Below are 27,540 nucleotides of genomic sequence, written 5' to 3'. Positions count from 1 at the left end.
CATACTGTTTTTAAATTCTCTGAATCCAGAATGAGACCTTATAGATTCTCCATGGATTTTATGGTGACTTAAACAAATTAATTTTCTACATTTCAATTTCCTTACTTGTATAATAGACTTATCTTATTGAGTTGATATAACAAGTAAATAATTTAATACATTTGAAAGTAACTGGAATAAATAAATCCATAATTTGTTAGATGTTTAGTAATAGTGTCACTTTCTTTTGAATGACATAAATCTGCAATAAGTTCAGTGCTAGTTCTAAAAGAGTAAATCACTAGAGTCCACTATAAAAAAAACCGTTATTTTTATGTAATCCGCTAAATATGGTAGACCAACTTGACATAGATATACCATTTTCCCACTCCAAACACATGGGAATATTGAATAAAATATAAAATTAAAAGAATTATATGAATAGCTGACACTGAAGAAAAAAACATTCTTTAGCAAAAATCCTATCTAAATATAAGGAATTTAAAGTCAGAGCCATCAGTGGGAATTCCCATGGAATGTGGGATGATTCACACAGCAACTTTAAAGTGTGGGGCTGGGATGCCTGGGTGGCTCAGTTGGTTAAGCAGCTGCCTTCAGCTCAGGTCATGATCCCAGCATCCTGGGATCGAGTCCCGTATCGGGCTCCTTGCTTGGCAGGGAGCCTGCTTCTCCCTCTGCCTCTGCCTGCCACTCACTCTCACTCCTCTCTCTCTGACAAATAAATAAATAAAATCTTAAAAAAAATAATAATAAAATAAAGTGTGGAGCTGTAGGGGAGAGGCGTGGAGGGAGAATGCAATAACTCGGTGTTGGACATTAAGGAGGACATGTGATGTAATAAGCACTGGGTATCGTATAAGAGTGATGAATCACTAACTTCTACCTCTAATACACTATATGTTAATTAATTGAATTTAAATTAAAATCTCCTAAGGGGAAAAAAAGGTGTGAGGCTGAGATTATAATGCCTGTAAGAGTGGTAGCCCCAAGCTCAAACTAGGAAGAGAACAAAGACAGAATCCATTTTATAAAGCCAAGAGCATCAAAGGACTGCTTTCTTCACCAAAGACAAAAATAATTATTTACTCGAACAAAACATATCAAAAAAAAAATTCTATCACCTTCATAGGATTCTAAAGAATAAGCCATGGGATAATAAAAACTAGAAGGCACCATTTATGAGTATGAGAATGTAGCTGTGACCCAAATAAAGACTCAACATGAAAACTGTTCTACAAGTAGGAAACCAATAGGACACAGTAGAGGCAAATGTAAATGTGCTTTGTAGAAATAATGTCATCACTCCAAGACATAGCATTCTTTCAGAAAAACAAGGTGTTCTGAGAATAAACTCACCATTAAAATTTTAAAATCCCAAAAGAGAACACAAAAATGGACCATCATAACAGAAAGCTGGCACACACAATTTAGAAGAATTAGGGTGATAATAGTACAGATGAACATTTTTAAAGAGCATTTAAAATAAGTCAACAGAGAGAATCAACTATTTCCAAAATCAATCAATAAGGGGCACCAGGATGGCTCAGTCCTTAAGCATCTGCCTTCAGCTCAGGTCATGATCTCAGAGACCTGGGACTGAGTCCCATGTTGGGCTCCCTGCTTCATGAGGAGCCTGCTTCTCCCTCTGCCTCTGCTTCTCTCCCTGCTTGTGTTCTCTTGCTCTCTCCCCCAACTGTCAAATAAATAAATAATTTAAAAAAATAATCAATCAATCAATCTAGACACAGACCTTACACATTTAACAAATAAACCCCCAAAACCAAAAAACAAACAAACAAACAAAAAACCTCACAGAGCAGGAACAAGATGGTGGGGGAGTAGGAGACCTAAATATCATCAGGTCCTGGGAGTTCAGCTATATAGTTATCAAACCATTCTGAACACCTACTAACTACCTGGGAAATCAAAGAGAAGAACAGCAACAATTCTAGGAAGAGGAAATCAATCACTTTCTGGAAGGTAGCTTGTGTGGATAAGTGAATCCGAGGCAACATTCAGGAAGATAGACCATGGGAGGAGGGGCTGGTTCCCAGCAAGCAGTAGAGCAGTGGAGCACAAAATTGGAACTTTTATAAGTCTGCTCCACTGAGTAACATCACTCCTGAGGTGAAGCAGGGGGTGGGGCCCTCACAGGGACAGTGTGGTCTCAGGACCTGCAAGGTCATAAAAAGACCAGAGGTGTCTGAGTGTGACAGAGCTCCCAGGTATCAGAGAGGGAAAGCCAGCTGCATAAATGGAGCTGAGGAGTGGGCTCTCAGCTTGGAGTTACCTTAAACTGGGATCCACGGCACAGTCGGCCACTGCTGGGTAGGAACCAAACAAGTAGCAGATCCGGGGAAACTCACCTTCCTCCTCTAGGAGGAGTGGTGTGGGAGCGTGCTACAGGAATCAGCACTGGGCTTGAAGACTCTAAAGGGGGCTGTGTGCTAGAGACAGAAATGCTCAGTCACAGGCTGGTGAGCAGAGAGTGCAGCCAGAGACCAGGGAGACAGGACTGACTGCCTGTTTTTCTCTGAGAGCTCATTGAGGAGTGGGGCCTTGAGCTCTTATCTCCTATGGGCCAGAGATTGGGAGGTTGCCATTTACAATCCTGTCCTCCAAAGCTATACTTTTCAGTGTTCAAGGAACAAAAGCTCCCAAAATCAAAACCTAGCAGATTACTTAGCTGGCTCCTGGCAAATAGGGGTACAATTCCACCTCAGGCAAAGACATTTGACAATCACTGTAGGCCCCTCTCCCAGAAGATCAGCAAGAACATTAAGCCAAGACCAAGTTCACTAATCAATGAGAATTGTAGAACTCCAGAGCTAGGGGAAACAAACACATAGAATTCATGGTTTTTTTCCCATGATCCTTTAGTCTTTCAAAGTTAAATTTTTAAAATTTTATCTTTTCTTTAATTTTTATTTTTTTCTTATTTTATAATTTATATTTGCCTTATTTTATATTTTTCTTATTGCTTTTTCTTATTCTATTTTTAAATTTCTTAATTAATCTAATTAATTTTTTGAATTTTGTTCTTTCTTATTTTAACATTTTCTAAACTATTTAATATTATCAATACCTTTTTAAACATCTTTCTTGATTCTCATTGTCATAGTCATATTTTATCCTTGCATTGTATTTAACCTTATTTTTATATACATACAGGTGGTTTTTTTTTTTTTTTTTTAATTTTGGGATACAATTTCTTCTAATAGATCAAAATATACCCTAAATCTAGCACATGGATTTGTTCTAGTCTCCAGCCTGATCACATTCTTTCCTCTTTTTCTTTCTTATCTTTTTTCAATCAACTTCTTATCAATTTTTTTTAGTCTGTTTTAATTTTCATCTTTACAGTCACATTCCATCCCTTCATTGTGTTTACCCTAGTGTGTGTGTGTATGTTTTTTCTTTCGTTAAAATTTTGGGAGGTAGTTTCTTCTAAAAGACAAAAATACACCCAAAATCAAGTGTGTGGCCCTATTCTATTCACCACTCTAATATATATATTTTTTCTTTTTTTCTCCTTTCTTCTTCCCCCACTTTTGGGTCTCTTCTGATTTGGTTAGTGTATATTTTTCTTGGGTCATTGCTACTCTTTTAGTATTTTGTTCTCTCATTCAATTATTCTTATCTGGATGAAATAACAAGGTGGAAAAACTCACCACAAAAAAAAAGAAAGAAAGAAGGAAAGAAAGAAAGCAAAAAAAAAAAAGAACAAGAGGCAGTATTGATTGCTAGGGACCTAATCAATACAGACATTAGTAATATGTCAGAACTAGAGTTCAGAATGACAATTGCCAAGGTGCCAGTTGGGCTTGAAAAAAGCATGAAAGATATTAGAGGACTGCTTTCTGGAGAAATAAAATCCTTTATGGAGAAATAAAAGAACTAAAATCTAACCAAGTTGAAATCAAAAAAGCTATTAATGAAATCCAAAATGGAGGCTCTTCTACTAAGATAAATAAGGCAGAAGAGAGAATCAGTGATAAAGACCAAATTATGGAGAATAAAGAAATAGAGAGTCACAATGTGGGACTCGATCCCACGACACTGGGATCATGACCTGAGCCGAAGGCAGCTGCTTACCCAACTGAGCCACCCAGGCATCCCTCATGGCTTAGATTTTAAGTCGCATTTGCAGATGAGGAACCCTCTAGGTCCAAACAGGTGAACAGTGAAGTGACTATTGCTGGCAGGAATGTGTGCCCCCCACCACCTGCATGTTAAGCCTAAAGCAGGGGTTTAATGTCAGAGAACACCAAACACGTCACCCTCTAGATCAGAGAACTGAAACCAGAGAAAGAGACTTGATGAAGTTCATGGAACCATCATGTGATACCTTCATCTTCATGCTGGAGAAGCAAAGGAAAGCTCTGCTACTTTTACATAAACTAGAAGGAGGTTTCCTGATCATATTAAGTAAAAAAATTCATTCATTGTTAACAGTTAGGCCAAGGGCATTAGCTACAGAAGGGTATCCACGGATAGATATAAAGTATTAGACCAGTGAAGAAGCCACATAGATATCTTGTCTTTTCAAATATCAGAAACTTCTACATCATGGCAGTAGAGCAGTGGATCGAGTCCACCTCCCCAGAGGCTGAGTCCAAAAACTACCTGTGGGCATTTGTACGATACAAGTCCCCCTGCCCTTCTGGCGGCATTTGCTGGGCTAGGAGATCTAGCTGGCTTTCCAAAGTACTGGAAACATATTTTATGAGCTCCATCATGGATCTCAACTCCACCACTACTTCCTCTGGTAGTTAGTCTTCCTGATCAATTTGGACATCAGCATCTTTTTTGGCGGCAATTTTATACACAGAAATCGCTTTTGGCACTGCAGCCTTTACCAGAGGGAAACCTTGTGTCCTGGAAAGTACACTCATTCGGGTCCCCAGCAGTTGGTACAATCACTGGAGGACCAGCCCATCCAGTAGTACCGGGTGCCTGATTCTGTCTTTTATCACTTTGCTGAGCCTTTGTTTCGCTCCATCTGGTAATTCTGTAATAAGGTCACCTCTCTTAGGACTTTGAGTTTTGCTTGATTCATCAAATTGGATGTCTGAATTTTTTTCTGCTGTTCAATCTGCTTTTCTTTCTTCTCATAGTATTCCATAATCTTTGGTCTTTGGGTTTGACCAAGACAACCTTTCTCAATATTGAATTCTTCCTCTGCCTTTGCATCTATTTCTTTGGCTTTCTCACTAGCTTCTTGCTCAACAAAAGCCATCACATGCTTCATCCACTTTTGCACATCAGTAGCACTGAGGGCCTGGTGAAGGTGATGCTGGGCTGTTGGGTAACTGGCTCCAGGTTAGGTTTGAAAGAGGCAGTCGAAGGAAGGGGAAAGGAAAACCCAATGCAGGTTTTGGCTTCCTTTGCTTTGTAACTCTGGCTTCTGGCTCCTCTCAGACAATTTTTGTATCACAGATTCCATCTTGTAGTCCAAGATCGCTACTCCAGCTCTAACTATTACATCTGCATGCCAGCCAGAAGAAAGGAAAAATAATACTGGGAAGAGACATTTCTCCTTTCTTTAAGTACATCTTCTGGAAGTTAAACACAGCTTTTCTTCCATATGAATTCCACTTCTCAGAGCAGTCAAAATAGTAAATCTACCTGCAAAGGATGCCTAGAAAGGATGCACAATTGTACACACAGGAATCAGTGGGAAGAACAATTGCTGAAGCAAAAAGAAAGAATATGTTAAAGAGGAAAATAATCTGCCTTAGATTATTTGACTTTGAAAATTTGGATTATCTTCTTGTCTGGATAATTTCACCAGAAAAACTCATTAAAATATTTTAATAAAAATTTTTTAATTAAAATATTTAAAGAGGGGCACCTGGGTGGCTCAGTGGGTTAAAGCTTCTGCCTTCAGCTCAGGTCATGATCCCAGGTCCTGGGATTGAGCCCCACATCAGGCTCTCTGCTCAGCAGGGAGCCTGCTTCCCCTACTTCTCTCTATGCCTGCTTCTCTGCCTACTTGTGATCTCCGTCTGTCAAATAAATAAATAAATAAATATTTAAAAAAATAAAACAAAATATTTAAAGAGACCCTTGTAATACCTCATAAAAGTAGTACTAAAATTTCTTTGTATATTTCCCAACTGGATGGTAGTGCTGAATAGGTAAACTACATTTCCCCTTATTTTGCAGACACTTCCTAATAACTTGATACATATAGAATAAAGATTCTGAAGATCACTTTAGAGGGCTTTCTGAATCAAAGGGGATTAGTTTTTCAGGCATTCTAAGCATCTAACATCATTAGAGAAGGGCGTTAATATTTTTGTCTTATTCAACAACATACACATTGATTCTTGATATTATGCTATACAAACAAATATAAAAGACAAGACTAGCCCATTTTGAATGTATTTTTTTCTAAATCTAAGCAAATTAAATGGCACATCTCACTTATTATTGACTGCTTATAAATAATTACATTCTTCTCATTTAGATACATACTTTCAGGTACTTATTTTTGTAGACTGAATAAATTTGTTCTTATTTATATGAAATTTATTTCATTTTTTATTTTAAATGTAGTAACAGTGTTTTATATTTTTTTTACAAATTCCTTTTTATTTAGTAAATTAATTTCATGGTCCATTTTCACTAGTGACATACATTTCCTTTTAAAAAAATTAATGTAAATAAATACAGCCATTTTAAAGAACTATATTGAGTACAGGTGATAGTTGGATATGGGAAAAATGTGAATGTGTCAAATAAATGACAGTTAAACAACATGGAGAAAAATGTGCTTATTATATCCTTCAAGCAATCTTTCATATATAATACTTAGACCAGTTAAACTTTTGGTGGTTATTGATATGTAATAAGTTTGACATATTTTATTTTTAGTTTTAGATATTTCTGAAGCACTTTCTCAATGTTCCAGCTTAAGGCAGAAACATGCATTAATAGCCAATGAACTGTGAAGAAATTTATACAGAAAAATGATGCACCTACTATCTATAAAAAAACTTCATCTACCTTTACACAGAGTTGATACAGAAAGTGCTAGAGCACCACTATTAATAACCAATAATGAATCATGAATCATGATTTAAAATAAAATATTCATTTGCTATCTAAATTTTAGTAAAATAGCTTCTTTGATTCGCTGGAAAATATACTGCTTGCAAGAGGTATGCCCCTGGTTATTAAGTGTACTTTTGATGGTATAAGTCCTGTACTGGCCATAATTCCACAAGCAATTTGTAATGAATTGTCTTATTAACATTTCTGTGCCTGCTGGTAAAATCAGTAGTAGCCAAGAAACTTCTGCTTTACTTCTCATGCACTCAATAATAATAATGTTTTTACAGTTATTAATATTCATAAAAAACTCACAACTTAATGATATATCAGCACAACACACGTACACATTCCACACTTAGCCTACATTTCTTAAAGTGTTTTTGTGTTGTTTTTTGACTGGTATACTTTAGTATATTACAGTTCTCGTAGCAAAGTGATAATGGGATCCAAATCACAACATGTTAGGAATAACTAAAATATGGTCATTACCACAGAACAATAACTCCTAGTGCCTATGAAGGCATCTTCAGTTGCCTAATCATTAAGCTTGCCTGTCTTACAGTGTGTCAGTTTAGGTTAAAATCTTTATTTCACTGATCAAATTCTTGCCTATGTTCATGGAATGTAGCTCTCACATGTTTTAATAAAGACATTTTCAAATGTCTGGCTTCACAGTGTGCTATATCTCATCTCTCACATTTCAGCTCATCAGATATTGTCATAACAGAACATATACTCAATTATACCAACATTGAACCTTCTATATTTATCAAAAGTGGGGCACACTGTGAAGACTTGGCAAGACACCAAAGGACCATGGAAAACTTTCTGAGAACCAATGGTTCCAAAAACAAAGCAAAACAAAACAAAAACAAAAACAAAAACAAAAAACTACTATTTGCTTCAATTGCGAATGGTCTATCATCCCATCTATGTTCTTCTGACTAATTTTGTGTTAGTATTCTTCATACATATTTCTTTTCCAATGTAAATGTATATTTTATTGTTCTTAGTTTTATTTTTCACTTTTTTTTAAATTTTTTATTTTTTATAAACATGTATTTTTATCCCCAGGGGTACAGGTCTGTGAATCAGCACTCACCAAAGCACATACCCTCCCCAATGTCCATAATCCCACCCCCTTCTCCAAACCCTCCTCCCCCCAGCAACCCTCAGTTTGTTTTGTGAGATTAAGAGTCACTTATGGTTTGTCTCCCTCCCAATCCCATCTTGTTTCATTGATTCTTCTCCTACCCACTTCAGCCCCCATGTTGCATCACCACTTCCTCATATCAGGGAGATCATATGATAGTTGTCTTTCTCTGCTTGACTTATTTCGCTAAGCATGATATGCTCTAGTTCCATTCATGTTGTCACAAATGGCAAGATTTCATTTCTTTTGATGGCTGCATAGTATTCCATTGTGTGTTCTTAGTTTTTTTTTTTTTTTTACTTGAATGCCATCTATCTTCATATTTAAGAAGTAAACTTATTAGTATGTTTACAGATATTTTAATATTTTATACCCAGCATGAAACTCATATGTGAGGCAGACACTATCAGAATCTTGATTATATATTCTGGATGCTACCAGAATATATGGTAGCATATATTCCCTTTCCTGAGGGTTTCCAAATCCCATTAGCTGCATTTCTATTCCTGAGGGTTATTTTTTTTTCCCTGAAAATATGGAAAACCATTCCTTCTGAGTGTACAATAGGCCAGAAGTCCTGGGGAATTAGCATCCCCCGGCAATAGCTCTCAACCAGAGATGGATGGTAACTGTGTATAAATGTCTTAGTGCCCTTCCTCTTTTGTTGAGGTAATTTTGAGGCCCAGAGTCGTCCTGTAGTAATGAACTCCAGCTACCCATCTAGATGGATAGTTGGCTTGGTCACTCCCAATACTGGCTGCCATCTTTTCCCTGGTCCTCCTCCTCCCTCTTCCACCAACTCTCAAAAATGGCCACTTGGACTTGTAACTTTTACTCAGATGTTTCCTCCTTCATTTGGAAAGACAAATTAAGGCAAAGTGGTAAATATATCTCTGAACTGTCCTTTTTGTAACTGTCCTTTTGTCTTGTCTTTTTTGTCAAAATATCTTAAAATCACTTGTATAAACATTTAGTTATTACTTTTTTAAAAAGATTTATTTATTGGGGTGTCTGGGTGGCTCAGTGGGTTAAAGCCTCTGCTTTCGGCTCTGGTCGTGATCCCAGGGTCCTAGGATCGAGCTCCGCAGAGAGCCTGCTTCCTCCTCTCTCTCTGCCTGCCTCTCTGCCTACCTGTGATCTCTGTCTGTCAAATAAATATATAAAATTAAAAAAAAAAAACAATCATTTATTTATATTAGAGGTGGGGGAGTATCAGATGGAGGGAGAGAAAGAGAGGAAGAGAGACAGAATACCAAGTAGACTCCCTGCTAAGCACAGAGACCAAAGAAGGGCTCAATCTCATGACCCCAAGATCATGACCTGAGCTAAAACTAAGAGCTGGGCACTAACTAAGTGTGCTACCAGGCATCCCAGTAATAACCACTTTTTTGATCACTTTTGTTTGACTCACATGCCACCAGTTTTCTTCCTAAAACACACGGTTGGACTTGACTCAAACCTTCTCCTAAATTTTCATTGCCAATTCTATAATGGCCAAATAGGCATAATCATCTAAAACTTTACTGAACTGTTTTCCTTTAATCTTACCTTGTACTTTATTACCCAGCTTTACTCCTACCAGACCAGAGAAATGGCTGCCTTCAAAGTAAGTTCCCATTTTCTCTCAATCTTCAGTGCTATGCTCATGCTGCTTTCTCTGCCTGAAGGGGTGTTGTTCAACACAGTAGCTATTAAATCTAAATTAATAAAAAATAAATACATTTAAAAATTCAATTCAAACATTTGAAGTTCTCAACTGACAATACAGATATAAAATATTTCTATCATCACAGAAAGTTCTATTAGAGCTGATCTGGAGCATTCTTTTATATCTAGTTTTTGAAATATTATTTTTTTTCTTTTAAGTTCCATCTTAAAGCTAACTTTCTGGGGTGCCTGGGTAGCTCAGTTGGTTAAGGATCTGGTTCTTAATTTTGACTGATGTCATGATCTCAGGGTCATGGAGTCAAGTCCTGTGTCAGGCTAGGTGCTCAGTGGAAGTCTGCTCGAGATTCTTTCTGTCCCTCTGTCCTTCAATCTGCTCATCCTCTCTCTGTCTCTCAAATAAATAAATAAATCTTAGAAAAAAAAGTTTTTTGTGAATTAATTTTGTCACATGTCTCTATTCATTCACTGATTTAACTTTATTTCCTTCAAACAATCACAAGATAGATACTGTGTACTTTATGAATTTCGGTGCTTATATATAAATAAAGACAAAATTAGTGTATTCTCATTTTCATATTTTTTTAAAAGATTTTATTTATTTATTTATTTGACAGAGAGAGATCACAAGTAGAGAGAAGCAGGCAGAAAGAGGAGGAAGCAGGCACCATGCCTAGCAGAGAGCCTGTTGCGGGGCTCCATTCCAGGACCCTGGGATCATGACCTGAGCTAAAGGCAGAGGCTTAACCCACTGAGCCACCCAGGCACCCCTCTCATTTTTGTATTTTTAACACACTTAGCAAAGTGCTTCTTGTCAACAAATACTCACTTAATTCTTGTGAACTAGTTTAATTGACTTAAACATCCCTCAAGATACTATTCTCAAAAGCTTCTTTTGAACTATTTCTTTCCTAATGCTGTATTTTTGTTGTCATTACATAGAATCTACAGTCTTTATTAAATTTTGAAAGCCTATCAAAATTATTTCAAATCTTAATTGTATAATCTACTCTAAATTAATAATGCCATTTCTATATTACATATACATTTGATACATGGTTTATTTTTCAGAGAGCTAATATTTTCATTTTTTTTTCTTTGATATCCAAAAATACTGATGGGAGCTTCTAGTTACTTTTTATAAGATTCTAGAGAATAGAAGCCATGTCCATATCATTAAATGTGTCTTTTTCCTTGGACAGAATTTTGCTTAAGGTCTGCTTTATTTTGATGCTTGTTGTCACTTGCAGGGCCAATTTGTAGAGATAATTCATGCACACAAGTAGAGCAGGAGTGCTTAAAATGTTCTTCAGCATAGGAACTGGGTCCTTGTTGTTTTCCATTTACTTAATTAAACATTAATAGATGTTTTGAATAGAGTTGCCAAAAATAACCCTGGAGAAAGCTCCACTGGAGCGTTCAATCCTCCTAAATTTGATTCACAGACACTCTTTGACATATTGCTGTTTAATTTGTTGTATACCCAAGTAGGACTATCTTCTTTCTTAGTCCTTCTGATCGACTCCACATAGGTCATATGAAAGATTCAAACCAAGTAGATTTTCGTTTTTATAGGCTTCTAAATGATCAGTAAATTCTTTACAAAATCCTAGCATTTAGTGGCAGAATCTAAGCTTAGAGGATCCCAAAAGAATCTTCTAAAAAGCATCTATTTATTAATACAGGCACACATTTTCAATGAATTTTTGCTTTGAAGTACCAAAGAATAGATTCATTGTCTTTGGAAAAAGTGCCTAAAACAAAGAGCCAAATCTGTCATGAGCTCTCTTTTCAAAAGTAAGTGCTTATGGAACTACATCATCCTAGTTTTCTCAATTAGGATAAAGCTTGAAAACAAATGATCTCCAAACATTGACTCTTAACTATTACATGTATCAAATCCAAAATGAAAGTCAGTTAAAAATTAAAGTTCAAGAACTAATATCTTAGGGCACCTGGGTGGCTCAGTTGGTTGGGCATCTGCCTTTGGCTCAGGTCATGATCCCAAACTCCTGGGATCAAGCCCCACATCAGGCTCTCTATTCAGCAAGGAGCCTGCTTCTCCCTCTCCCTCTGCCTGCTGCTCCCCCTGCTTGCACTTACTCTCTCTCCAGTAACTTTAGATTTTTAACCTTTAAAATAGAAAGTGTAATCTTAGTTTCTTTAAGCTTTAATTAAGGATGGAATATTCAAAAACGTCTAACACCTGCTTTATAATAAGTAGAGTATTATTTCAAATGCCAGATGGACCAATTAAGATATTCTTTCAGATGATGCAAAATCTTCTGATGTAGGTAGTTTTTTTCAAATCCAAATTTAAATATGCACTATAAGAATGTAATATCCTCAGTACATGTTAATGAAATACTTTCATTTTTAACCTGGAGACAGCACAAAGCACTGTCATTTTTCTTCTTCTTCTTCTTCTTCAGCATCCCCTCTTCATTCTCATCTCTCAATTCCACTGTTTGAACACCCATGCTTTTGTTTCCCCGTGACTACTGCTGCTGGAAGCAGCTCATATTTTACCAAGAATTGAGCTCCCCAGAACAAAGGGAGAATTACAAGCTTTTAACCTGCAAGTACACGGAAATTAAAATTGGTAAAAGATAAAAGGTACAGAGAAATACAGACTGAATTTGTATATAAAAATACTTTACAAAGACTATATCCTCAGCTGGCTCCTATTCTTACATAAATCATTTTAACACAGGTGATTCCATTAACACAGTGGGAACCCCACTGCTACCTTCTACCCAAATCAACCATCCAGCACACGTTTCTAACACTCTCAAGCCACAACTTTCCTAAAGAGTTCTCTGAAAGTATTTGTTTATAGTTCCTAACACCTTTCTTACACTCACACTGTAAACAGCTGGGTTCTCCATGTCTGGCCAGAGAATAATTTCTCAACTTCATTCCCACCAGGCAAAGACAGTGGTTTTTAATCTTCTGTTGTCTTTTGATGTTTTGTTTATATTGAGCTGGTAGCATTTAATACCTTGTTTTTGATTTTCCTATTTCACATTTTTCTTCCTCAATAATCTCCAAGGTCCTCGGGAGCCAAGTCCTGGTGTCATTCATCTTTAGATCTCTGACGGTTGTAATAGCAAAGTTTTCTGTGCACTTGTTTGTGAATTATGCTCTGTGTGGTTCTTAGTCTCATCCGTATGTATGGCTCAATCTTTTCACAGTGACAAATACAATCACCACATCAATGGAGGCAACCTGAAGATAGGGTTCTATCTAAACCCACAGTTGGGACAAACTCCCCTGCTGGTCAGCAGTAACTTAGGCCAAGTATTCGTTGATTCACATTCAAACAAACCCTTTCAGCACTTGTGTGTGACAGAAGCAGTCTGTCAGATGAAATTTCACTATTTCAGGAGAGCACCATGTAGACTCCCTCTTCTTTGTCTTCCTTCCACACTAGACTTTTCATTGAGGTCCCTTGAACAGACTGTCTGTCTGAGGTTAGTATTCTATCCATCTATCTAAATATACAATACAACCTACAATCATAACCTGATGGCTATAAAAATAAGGTTTGAAGACCCATAAGAATCTAACTCCATCTTAAAAGCACCATGTCCGCTATGAAGTCCTTTAAAGACTGGAGAGTTTATGGAGGTGCCCGGGTGGCTCACTTGGTTAAGCACACAACTCTTGATTTCAGCTCATGTCATGATCTCAGGGTCCTGGGATCAAGCCCTCCCATTGGGCTCTGCAGCTCTGCACTCAGTGAGGAGTCTGCTTGATGATTTTCTCCTTTTCTCTCTGCCTCTCTTCCTGCTCATGTTCTCTCTCTCTCAAATAAATAAATAAATCTTTAAAAAAAAAAAAAGACTGGAGAGATTAGAAGACTACAGTTTAACAATTATCTATCTGTAGCCTTTGTGACATTGGGTGCACAATGACTGAATTTTGTATCTTAAAGTGTAGTGCTGCAGCCAAATCGGAAGCTTACTGACATTCTACTGAGTCACAGAATCCGATATTCTGCCAATGACATGGGAGTGAAGTAGAAGATCGGTTTGTAATCTAGATCTTCATCAGGAAGTATGCTTTCTCCACAAAAGACTCAAGACAGATTGGAGAATGCAGAAGGCAGACTATAACACAGAACTCTAAGATGAAAAAAAAAACAAGAAACTCTGGGTTTTCCTAAATATAGAAAAAATCATCCTAGAGTAGTACTGAACCAAGCAGAAGGCCAGAATTTTGCTATTTTTTTAAAAGATTTTATTTATTTATTTGACAGACAGAGATCACAAGTAGGCTGAGAGGCAGGTAGAGAGAGAGAGAGAGGTAGAAGCAGGCTCCCCGCAGAGCAGAGAGCCCAATGTGGGGCTCGATCCCAGGACCCTGGGATCATGACCCGAGCCAAAAGCAGAGGCTTTAACCCACCGAGCCACTCAGGCGCCCCAAAATTTTGCTATTTACTGGAAGTGAGAATGCATTATATGGCAAAGCTTGACAAAGGTTTAGAAATCAGAATGAACAAGTGCATAAAAAAAATTTTTGTCGGCAAAATCAAAGTTCTTGACTGGGTGTGTGCATGTGTGTGGGAGAGAGAGGGTGAAAATGCCAGAATATTACATTGTATACCTTCCCACAGAAACATAAGAGAAATATGAATCAGATCCTAATAAAGACTACTTCTTTTTTTTTTTTTTTTTAAGATTTTATTTATTTATTTATTTGACAGAGAGAGATCACAAGTAGGCAGAGAGACAGGCAGAGAGAGAAGGAAGCAGGCTCCCCGCTGAGCAGAGAGCCCGATGTGGGACTCGATCCCAGGACCCTGAGATCATGACCTGAGCTGAAGGCAGCGGCTTAACCCACTGAGCCACCCAGGCGCCCTAGACTACTTCTTTTTAAGATTTTATTTATTTGACAGAGAGAGTGAGATTACACGTAGGCAGAGAGAGAGGAGGAAGGAGGTCTCTGCTGAGAAGAGAGCCCCATGCGGGGCTCGATCCCAGGACCCTGAGACTATGACCTGAGCCGAAGGCAGAGGCTTAACCTGCTGAGTCGCTCAGGCGGCCCAAGACTAGTTCCTTAAGACATTTCAAGAGTTCATTAGTGTGGAGGCATTAGAAGTTTATATATTTCTCCCACTATACATCATTTAGGAGCTATATATATATATATATATATATATATATATATATATACATACACACACACACATACACACACAATATAACATTATATGTTATACTATTTTATAATATTTAATAGTACATATTAAATATTATCATTATATATAATATATAGTTCACATATATATAAAATTTCATTCTTTTCATCAAAATTTTGTTTTGTTCTTGACTTACAACCTTCAATTAAAGAAGCCCTACAGGTATTTTTATAGAGAATTTTCTGTATTGGGTAGATCTTCTCTGAGTAATGTAGTAGGCAAAAGTAGACAAAACAGGATGCAGCGCTCACTTGAGAATCTTATTTAACAGAAGGTATTTATTGAAGCCACATTATAGGTTGTGCCATGGAGTGGGGAGCCTTAAGAATATGTCGCACTTTATTTCTATAGGCATCAGTGACACACCTAGAAGAATGAAATTCAAATCATGTTATCTTTATTCATGGATGACTTGACAGGATTCACTCCCGCGGAGCCACTCAAGCTCCTGAATGTTTTGTTAAAACATAACCTGATAAGTAAAGGAAGTTCAATTTTCCACCGAAGGGAAATCAATTATATAATTCAATGTTACATATATTGTGCTACATGATATGTGAGGTTCTTTCCAATTCTAAATTTTTGTAGTATATGCACATTATATGTATGTGTATGTACACAGGAATTTCAAAATTACTCTGGAGACAGAAATTCAAGCAATGATGGTGATCATCTTTCAGAGATTGTCAAAGAAGCCACTCTCTGAAGAGCTGTGCTGCCAGCAACAGTTAGAATCATCCATCTCACATTTAAGTCAGTTTTCTTTATAGTTATAATCAATGCATGAAAAAAATCACCTTACTTATTTTCAAACATACATGAAGTCAGGAACTTTTCCTCTTGCTAGATACAAAACACAACTAAGCTTCCTGCTATAGAATTATTTTCTGTAAGATTAAGGTTTACATTGATGGAAATTCGAGAAAATTTTTCTCTTTTATGTTCTTGCATTATTTTAAAGAGCTACTCAGTGAACCATTTTTCTTTCAAATTTATCAACTCTACTGTCTAATGGCCTATAGTCTCCATTTTTATGCATTTCAGAGCAACTATTCATTAACAGGGATATAATGAGCATCAACTGTATGCAAGGCTCTATCCTAATGAGCACACAAGCTATTTACAGTGCTTTCCTCAAAGAGCTTTAAACTAATTTATGAGGTTAAATTATATGTTAATCATAAATAAACAATGTAATAATAAGTGCAGTGCATGTATTACCAATGCATTAATACATGTGTAACATTAAGATCACACACAAATTATTTTTCAGCATGATTAGACACTAATGCAATAGTATGCCAGATTATGCACATTTCACAATGAAGTAAAATGTTTAGGGAAAGCTTAGCAATAACAATATGGAAATCAGATTGTTCCTAAAAGTGAATAAACTTCGGGACACCTGGGTGGCTCAGTCAGTTAAGCATCCAACTCAGTTTTGGCTCGGGTCATGATCTCCTGAGTGCTGGGGTCAAGCCCCACTTCAGCTCTGCTCCCAGTGAGGAGTCCGCTTGAAAAGTCTCTCCCTCTGCCCCTTCCCCCAGTTGCACAGTCTCTCTCTCTCTCAAATAAATAAATAAATCTTTTTTAAAAAGTGAATAAGCTTCAAACACCTTCCAATAGATCTGAAAAACAGCATAAGAAATGGGCTCAAGTATAGTGTGTCCAAGACATTTTGAAGATAGGAATAGACTAGACTTGCCAGGAAGAAGGAAAGAATTGAAAGATCTACCTGAAAGGTAGATTAAACTCAGATTCTAGAGAACTCTGTGCTCCCAGCTACGGAATTTGGGGCTGCATTATTTCATATGAAATGAGAAACCATAGCAAGTTTTTTGTTTTTTTTTTTTCCCCAGAAGAAATTATTCTGGAGAAAATTCTGTGATCAGTCACATGAGAATTAGCATTAGGGAAAGGCAACTTAGAGATTTAAAAACAACAACAACAAACTGGGTTGGGACTATGTCAAACTCTGTACCTGAAGTGACTAGGTCTGACCTGTGGGTCATCTCTATGGGGAAGAAAGAGAAAGGAAGGAAGGGATGCTTTCACTGGATGTTTTTTTTTTTTTTTTTTTTTTTTTTTTTTTTAAAGAATTGGCAGATCTTAGTAAAGGATTTGGAGTGGAATGGGAAAAACAGAATAATTCAGGTTTTCATGCTAGGTGACTGAAAAGTGTTTGTATCATTAATTGAGAAAAGGAAGTTTGCAGTAAGGAAGCTGAATTTGGAGTCATAATAGATTATCCAAAGGGATGTGATTATGAAAAAAAAGATGACGATATAGAACTAGAGATCAGAACCATAGATATACATGGGTAATGATGCTGGAATGAAAAGAAAGGGGACTTATTGCTGAGAAATCAACCGTGATGATCAATATCGCCATTCCACTGGGGGATGAAAGGCAAAGCAACATTGGGGCAACAAGAAAAGAAGGAGGCAGCGGAGATTTTATATTTAAACAACTACACAATTAAGAGAAGAAATAACAGATAATAGAGGTAAGCCAAGGTAAGTTTTATTTTTTAAAAACGCACTATATTCAGCCAAGTTGTTATTCATGACTAAAAACAAACAAAAATCTCATATGTGCAAGGTCTTAGAGTATCTCCTACACAGATACTCTTCTGAATATATCATTTGAAATTTAAGAACAGGTGACGATTACCTGAAACCCAGGATAACAATAGTGAAATAACAGAAAAAAATAATTTATAAATACTTAAAGTCTTTAAACATAGAGTGACATGTGTAACAAATTATATATGTGTGTACATATATCTAAATATATATGTATATGTATATTTACATATATTTTTATGTGAGTTCTGTGTCAATACCACCAGAGATTTTTTTTTTTTAAGATTTTATTTATTTATTTGACAGACAGATATCACAGGTAGGCAGAGAGGCAGGCAGAGAGAAAGGAAAGGGGGCAGGCTCGCTGCTGAGCAGACAGCCAGATGCGGGTCTCGACCCCAGGACCCTGGGATCATGACCTGAGCCGAACTCAGAGCCTTTAACCCACTGAGCCACCCAAGCACCCCACCACCAGAGATTTTAAAAGAGTCATGAGAAAACAAAAACAAACAACAACCAAACAGACAAAAAATCAGAAAAGAATCTAGCACCAAATGGGTCTATCAGAATTTTTAAAAGATGCTCCTGAGAAAAACATTCCTGAGTTACAGAGTTATGAATCTTTGGACTTAAAAGCTCTTTGGACATGGTACATCTAGAACTTCCTGGGTTAACATGCCTACCCTTGACGGAAGCTCTTTCTATAGAGAAATGTACAGCTGTCAGGACCTTAGCTGAGGAACCAATTCCTTTCAGATAACATCATTTTACCCCAAACTATAAGAATGAAGGCAAGAACAAGCAATGTGAGAGTCTGGTCTATGGTTTACTCAACTTTGGTAATCCCTGAAGTCCTAAGACATAGTGGAACCCGAGTTAACAACTTCTCAATGGAATTAAAGGATCTATCTTGCCATTTGCAACAATGTGAACCGCCCTGAGATGTCACACTTTAGCACCATAGTGTTTTTACAAATACATCATGAAATTAGTCCTTTCTTTTCTACAATTAATTAAAACTTTAGAATTCTCTTTGTAAGGGTTCATTAGGTGAGGTGGGTAAACCAAAGGGAATATTTATTTTGGGAATTTAATGACAAGAAATTAATTTCCATTGACATTCTGATTTAAAATTCAAGGACATCTGAACAGTAGTAGGTTTGTGAAAAGGTGTTAAAGGCCTTCTGGCTGTTTCTTTCATCAACTTTCTTTTTTTTCCCCCTTTACCATCTTACCTCATTATTTAGTAGGCAAGCCGTAGCATGACCGGGAGTTTGAAATATAAATGATTGCATCTGTCAGTGCCTCCTGTCTGAATTCTTGACTTTCTTTATGAATATGTGAGCTCTGTCGTGTTTTCTGGTAGCAAGCCATTGCAAAAGGAGGCTCTGTGGTTCTTTCATGTAAATTGATTTCTACAGCTGTAACTTTCCCACTTAGCCTGGGGCTCTTCTTTGTGACTTCTGCATTCATTTAACACATAGCATTTTGAAAATTAAAATGTATTTTTATTGAGTTTCACTTTTATTGGAGACAGCTTGAAATTATTATTTGATCTGCATTTTAAAAACAACTAATAAACATGTCTCCCTTAAATAATTGCTGGGTGACTATTTCACCACTTGGGCATTCTTTCTCTGCATAGGCTGCTTCCAGTGCTGCCCTTCTGTTCACTCTTTCCCTTGTAGCAGGGCATTCACTTTGCTGCTTTGTTTCTTTTCATTCATTGAAGGAAAACTCTACACTAGCACATGATCTAGCCCAAATAAAAAAATGTTACTTTTTGAGTTGCTTGGAAATTCGCCCTTTTCAAAATTGCATTGATCACCCAAGATACTTTATTCTAGCAAATCAGACAGACTATATAATTGAAATACTCTTTCTGACGTTTACCTAGTGAAGCTCCAGATTTTGTCAATTCTAGTTACCTTTAAAAATGTCCTAATAAAAAATTAAAAAATAAAAAAGTACTCTAATATTACTAAATATAGAAAATGTCATAGCTATTTATCCTATTTATTTTCTTTATATAATCTTGAATTCTCCCTAAGGATATGAAGTATAGTTTTATTATTGATAACAGAAACTGTAGAAATGCTTATTTTAAAGATAGTGTTTTTTTTATTCAAGTAGACAAATATGTTTGACAGCAAACATATCAAAATTTAACAATAATAGGAAAAAATCTGGATTTGTATAGGTGTACAGTGTTTTTTTTTTTAAGATTTTATTTATTTATTTGACAGAGAGAGATCACAAGTAGGCAGAGAGGCAGGCAGAGAGAGAGGGGGAAGCAGGCTCCCCACTGAGGAAACAGCCTGATGCGGGGCTCGATCCCAGGACCCTGAGATCATGACCTGAGCTGAAGGCAGAGGCTTAACCCACTGAGCCACCCAGGCTTAACCCACTGAGCCTCCTGTATACCCAGGTGTACAGTGTTTAAGAATAAATAAATTCATCTTTGACAGCCTGTTTCATGCAAGAAGTGTAACTTGGGATCTAAAAGTCAGGTTGACAAAATCCATAAAGAACTTATCAAACTCAATAACCAAATAACAAATAATCCAGTCAAGAAATGGGTAGAAGACACGGATAGTTCTTCAAAGAAGAAATACAAATGGCCAGCAGACACATAAAAAATGCTCAGCATCACTCAGCATCAGGAAAATATAAATTAAAACCACAATGAGCTATCACCTTGTACTAGTCAGAATGGTTAAAACTAACAAGTCAGGAAAAAGATGTTAGCAAGGATGAGGAGAAAGGGGAACCCTCTCACCCTGCTGGTGGGGATGCAAGCTGGTACAGCCACTCTGGAAAACAGTATGGAGGTTCCTCAAGAAGTTAAAAATAGAGCCATGCTATGACCCACTAATTGCACTACTAGGTATTTATCCCAAAGATAAAAATGTAGTGATCCAAAGGGTCACCTGTGCTCCCGATGTTTATAGCAGCAATGTCCATAATAGCCAAACTATGGAAAGAGTCTAGATGTCCATCGACAGATGAATGGATAAAGAAGATGTGGTATATGTATATGATAGAATACTATTCAGGCATCATAAAAATGAAACCTTGTCATTTCCAACAACGTGAACAGAACCAGAGGGTATATGCTAAGTGAAATAAGTGAATCAGAGAAAGACAATTATCGTATGATTTCACTCATATGTGGAATTTAAGAAACAAAACAGAGAAGCATAGAGGAAGGGAAGGAAGAGTAAAACAAGATGAAATCAGAAAATGAGATAAAACATAAGAGACTATTAATCACAGGAAACATACTGAGGGTTGCTGGATGAGCAGTGGGTTGAGGGGACGGGGTAACTGGGTGACAGGTATTAAGGAGGGCACTTGATGTAATGAGTACTGGGTGCTGTGCACAACTGATGAATCACTGACCTCTACCTCTGAAACTAATAATACATTACATGTTAATTAACTGAATGTAAGTACAAATAAATAAATAAAAGTCAGATGGAGTAGGGTTCAAATCCTGAGGTTGCCATTTAGTTGCATGACACATAGGACAAGTTCCCCAGTAGCTCTAACCTCATATCTATCACAGTTAAAATGGGAGCTGCAACAGTACGCACCTAAAAAGTTTGTGGGGAAGATTAAATGATAAAGTACCTATTAAATGCCTGGGGAGAACCTCCCAGAGTTACATATCACTAAGAATGGAATCTATAAAGAGTACGGAGTTACTAACTGCACTGATTTGCCAGGTAGTATACTCAAATCTATGTAAGCAAATACCAGGTGTGCTTGCCTAATGGGTTTCTATTGAAATAGTGTGTCCATTTATAGCTCTATGTAAAAACTTATTAATGATGAATAAATAGGAGATTTGACTTCTGGAAAATTCAACTCTGGGAAAAATATCCAAAACAGTAGCAAGTAAAGGCAACTGGTACTATGGTTCTTATTAACATTTAGCACTTGTGTAGGTATAACTGATATTTCATTATCGCCTTAATCACCAAGTCCTTTAATTATCAGTAAGTTCAAATGTCTCTGCTTATATTTGTTGACCATTTGGATGTGTTATTCTGTGTAGTGCCTATTTATGTCCTTTATGCCCAGCTGGGCTACTTGCTTCAGCTCACATTGTTTGCTTAACAATTTGCACAAGCTCTTTATACTACACCAATAATAATCCTTTCTTTGTCCTTTGTGTTGTGAGCTATTTCCCCCATATCTATTGTTAGCCTATTGCCTTATTGATGATTTTCTTTTTGCTACAAAATTTGCTAGCTGTGTGACCTATACCTTAATGTTTCCATCTGTAAAAGAGAAATGATAACAACCACCTCATGTAGTTGTTAAGAAAATTCAGTCATACTGGGAACGTGCTTAGACTAGCGCTTGACATAGTGTAAGTGCTGTGTATGACTTCTTTTTTTTTTTTTTTAAGATTTTATTTATGTATTAGACAGACAGAGATCACAAGTAGGCAGACAGGCAGGCAGAGAGAGGGGAGAAAGCAGGCTCCCTGCTGAGCAGAGAGCCTGATGTGGGGCTCGATCCCAGGACCCCGGGATCATGACCTGAGCTGAAGGCAGAGGCCTCAATCCACTGAGCCACCCAGGTGCTCCCACTGCCGTGTATGACTTCTTAAAGAAGATGTAATCAAACGTGTACCTCCTTTCCCACATAAAGTCTACATTTTCAGGCTTTCTTTCTATTTTTAAGATTTTTTCATCTTAGAGAGCAAGAGAGCCTGTGAGTATGTGAGAGTGGGAGGAGGGGCTGAGAGAGAAGGAGAGAATCTCAAGCAGATTTCCTGCTGAGCGCAGATCCTGACACAGGACTTTATCTCATGACCCTGAGATTATGACCTGAACTAAAATCAGGAATCAGATGCTCAACCAACTGAGCCACCCAGATGCCCCTAAATTTTTAGTCTTGGTTAAACATTTTTCTTATCTCTGTGTCCTATATTGAATTGAACATATATACATGTTCCTGCAGAATTGGGGTATTTTTAAAATTTTGCACTTTACAAAGCTTTATTTCCAGATACCTAGACAATAGTGCAAAGTGTTTATGACATACCTCTTTTATTCTCACTGAGTTGAAATGCCATCCTTGCATATTACAGTATCTATTTCTGAATTCTCTTTTCTGTACCTCTAACCCTAAGCCAGTATTGTCTTGATTTGATTATAGTGGTTTTGTATTTTTTTTTGTGATATTTATCTGTCAAATTACACCTTCCTTATTGTTCATTTGCATACTCTTCACAGTTATTTTTGGAAATTTATAATTTTATGTAAGTTGTAAATCATTTGCTCAATTTTCCTAGAAAATCTACTTTGTATTCCAATTGAAATGATACAATATATGTATATTTATTTTTGAAAAGGTTACTGAATTTTAGTTAATTTTTACCATTTACTGATATGATTGTTTTGATGAGATTTAAAATCTTCATTTATTTATTTATGTGCTTATATTATTGAAGTGTAGTTGATATACAATATTTTATTAGTTCCAGAGGTACCTCCTGGTGATTGGACAATTTTATAAATTATTCAGAGCTCCCCATAATTAAGTATAGTCACCATCTGTCACCATAAAATATTATTACAATATTATTGATTATATTCCCTATGCTACACTTTACATCTCTGTGACTCATTTATTTTATAACCAGAAGTTTGTACCTTTTAATCCCCTTTACCTATTTCACCCATTCCCCCAAACTACTTCCCTCAGGCAACTACCACTTTATTCTATTTAAGGATCTGGTTGTTTTTTTTTTTTCTTTTTTAATTTGTTTGTTCACTTGGTTTGTTTTCTAAACTCTACATGTCAGCAAAATCACATGTATTTGTCTTTCTCTGTATGACTTATTTCACTTGGTATAATGCCTTCAAGGTCCATTCATCCTGTCATAAATGGTAAGATTGTATTCCTTTTTTTTTTTTTAAGATTTTATTTATTTATTTGAGAGAGAGAGAGAACGAACGAGAGAGGAGAGGTCAGAGTAGGATAAGCAGACTCCCCGCCAAGCAGGGAGCCCAATGTGGGCCTTGATCCCAGGACTCTAGGAACATGACCAGAGCCAAAGTCAGTTGCTTGACCAACTGAGCCACCCAGGCACCCCATGATTTCATTCCTTTTTATGGCTGAAAAATATGATTGTGTTATGTGTATTATTTAATTTGTTAATATAATAGATTATATAAGTTTCCTGACATTGAAATACCCTTGCATTCTTGGAATAAACTTTACTTGGTCATAGCACATTTTTTTTGATACATTACTAGAATATAATGGTTTATATTTCAGTTAAAATTTTGCAGTTTAAGTGAGGCTGATTTATATTTTTTTCCTTTTTTACTATATCAGAATTTGTCATTAAAATATACTTGATTCACAAAATTCACTGTGTGCTCTCCTACATTTTTCAGCTGCTTGGAATAATCAAAATAATATTGGAATTATCTGATATTAAAGCTTAAAGAAAGTTCTGTTATGAACTTGTTTTATCCTGGTGTCAGTGGTCTTTCCTTCTTAATTGATGTTTTATTTTTTTCACTTCTCAGGTCAGCTAGAAAGAAAAGCATCCATTCCTAAAGTTTCAAAATGTGTTGCCATAGAGTGATTCCAGTATTCACTTACAAGTGTTCTATTTTTTCATATGCACGTGTGGCTATTTTTCTTTTTTTCTTATTTGAGTGTGAATGAGATTTATGTTTTATTTCACTTTTTTTTTTTAAAGATTTTATTTATTTATTTGACAAACAGAGATCACAAGTAGGCAGAGAGGCAGGCAGAGAGAGAGAGGAGGAAGCAGGCTCCCCGCCGAGCAGAGAGCCGGACGTGGGGCTTGATCCCAGGACCCTGGGACCATGACCCGAGCCAAAGGCAGAGGCTTTAACCCACTGAGCCACGCAGGAGCCCCTTATTTCACTTTTCAAGGTAAAAAACTTTCTATTATTTTTTGTTGTTTACATTCCATTTGATTCAGCTTTCATCTTAATCACTTTTCCTTTCCCAATATATTTTGGTTCATTTCAACGTTCTTGAATATAAATTTCATCGAGTTTTCCCCTTTGCTCTTTATTATTAATAAATTATTGTTATTAAAAAAGGCATTCATGGCTATAAAGTTTCACTTAAAGTAGCTTTCTTTCACTGTGCCTTATAGGTTTCAGAGTGATGCTCTTTATAGTGCTTCTGGGGAATTACAATTTCTGTTTTGATTTCCTTTTTAACCCGGTTTATATTTCTTAATTTCCAAATACTCAAAGATTTGGGTCACTTGTTTATTTTTATATCTATTTTTCTTTTTATTATGATAAGCATACATATACTAAAAGACTTCTACTTTTAAAATGTTAGTTTTCTACTTTTACTGAGAAATAATTGTTATACATTACTGTATAACTTTAAAGCATAAAAATATTACTAAGGTTGCCATGCATTTCATAAATTTTTTAACAGTTCCTTGGACATAACAAAAATATATCTACCTTCTGTTAGTATTAGGAGGTTCTAAATGTATTTAGAAAATCAACTTTATTCATTGTGTTATTCAATTTCTTTATTCCTTCACTTACTTTTATCTCTACTAGTTTTGTTCAAATTTAAAGGAAATATATGTATTTTTATCAAGTTCTCCTTGCATTTATAATAGGCTTTGCTCTGATGTTTTCTTGCCAAATTATGTGGCCTACAGGATTCAAATTGCTATGTCTTCCTGTCTTTTTTCATAATCTAATGTTTTCTTTTATCCTGTTTAGTTCTATTAACCTTGAAAAACACTTTCTGTGGTATTAATGCTTCAACTTCTGCTTTCTTCCTGTTTGAATATGCCTAAGAAACTCTTTGCCAACTCTTATTTTTGAACCATAGTACTTTGCTTTAAATATTTTCAAGAAAACAGCTTACAGCTTTTTTTAAAACCCCGCCTATTCTTTTATATTTTCTTTTTTATTATTTGCAGGTTTAGTTTGTTATAATCTGGATGCAGTGATGACCTGTATTCAATGAGCTTGAAATGCTGAAACTTTCTTGGTGCACAGTAAAAGGAAGTCTAAACTCTGATGGATGTGGATATAGCAGGACGGATCTTTTACAAGTAACATGCTCAGACAGCCCGTAACTATGCTTTAAAGTGCTTTAAAGTCCAGAAAACACTCTTCACAAAGTCATTAAGAAATTTATCAGTGATGAAAATCTTGGTGTCATATCAGTGGTCTAGTTCATTATGGGGTCTAAAGAAAAAAAAATCGTAGGCTATGTTATTTTAATATACTGTAGTATAGGGGTGCCTGGGTGGCTCAGTGGGTTAAAGCCTCTGCCTTCAGTTCAGGTCATGATCTCAAGGTCCTGGGATCAAGCCGCCCATAGGGCTCTCTGCTCAGCAGGGAGCCTGCTTCCCTCTCTCCCTCTGACTGCCTCTCTGTCTACTTGTGATCTGTCTCTGTCAAAGAAATAAATAAAATCTTTTTAAAAAAATATACTGTAGTATAAATTTATAGACATGTCCTCTCACTATTATAGACTTGCCCCCTCATAAACAGAGGCAAAAACTTTAAAAAAACATACTAGCTAAATTATTAGATATGATTCTCTAAATAGGAAATGTAAGAAATCAACAAGTAAATGCTTAAAAGTAATGAAAAATTTAACATAATAGTACTGTTCTACTATAACATTGAGATATATAAAATTCCACTTAGTGTATCAATATAATGCATATGGTATGTAGGTATAATGCCACAAAAATATGTGGGGCTTGTATGGAAAAAGTTACATAGCATCACTAAGAGTACACAGAAAGTTCTGGGTATTTATAAAACCTATCAATCTATAGATTGATAGAGAGAAAGTTAAATTACAGATGGATTAGGCAGCTAATTGCATAAAATAACATTTCTAACTGTAAAAAAACAAAGGAAATGGCCTTTGGATGAGAAAATGTTTTTTTAAAGGAAACACGAAAATCAAAAACTACAAAGAAAAATAATGATACACTGACTATACCATAATACAAATTCTAGACAGCAAAATGAAAAGAGAAAAGACAAACTGGGAAAAATGTGTAACCATAATGACTAATTTCCAGAAATAATTTATATATATATTTTCACATATGCAATCATGCACATATACATTTATAATTTATATACATATATACTAAGGTCCAGGAAAAAGAATACATAAAATATTTTTATATAGAAAATATGGAAGTGTGTATATTATGTATATAATTTTTTCTGGGCATTAATCTTTTGTTACATACCTTATAAATATCTTTTCCACAGTCTCTGGTTTGTCTTTTCATTTTGTTCTGTATTTTGTTACACAGAATATTTACATATAAATACATATTATATGCAGAGTATATATGTATGTGTGTGTGTGTGTATATATATATAGAGAGAGAGAGAGAGAGAATAGAATACATATTTAAAACAGACATTTAATAGAAAAAAGAGGTGCTTCAAGGAAAATTAATAGCCAATATCCATACTGAATATGAAAATTAAAATGACAGTAAGATTTCCCTATAAGTGGCAAGTGAAAAAAAATAAGAAATCCAATAGCTGTCCTTAACCATCCAATGCATTGCTTGCACATGTGTACATGTGAGTAGTTTGACTGACTTCTCTCAAGAGGGGATACCAGGTATCCCAGTTGGTTAAGCATCTGCCTTCATCTCAGGTCATGATCCCAAGGCCATGGAATCAAGTCCTGCATCAGGCTCCCTGCTCATGGGGAAGCCTGCTTCTCCCCTGCCTGCTGCTTCCCCTGCTTGTGCTCTCTCTCTAACAAATAAATAAATAAAAATCTTTGATTGTTCTGAAGAGGAGTTTTATAATGATAAAAATTTATGGCATGGAGCACTGGGTGTGGTG

At 36.1% G+C, this 27,540-nt stretch overlaps 1 pseudogene; it reads right to left on the bottom strand.

Moving 5' to 3' along the window:
* Positions 1-4,562: 4,562 nt before the first annotated feature.
* The window catches only part of LOC131830203 (V-type proton ATPase subunit E 1-like), a 148,881-nt pseudogene continuing 125,903 nt past the window's right edge, over positions 4,563-27,540 (bottom strand).

This window comes from Mustela lutreola, chromosome 4 (genome assembly GCF_030435805.1).
Source record: "Mustela lutreola isolate mMusLut2 chromosome 4, mMusLut2.pri, whole genome shotgun sequence".
In the NCBI taxonomy this organism is placed as follows: Eukaryota; Metazoa; Chordata; class Mammalia; order Carnivora; family Mustelidae; genus Mustela; species Mustela lutreola.
The sequence above is the reverse complement of the archived record's forward strand: the minus strand, read 5'-3'. Positions and strand labels throughout refer to the sequence as shown.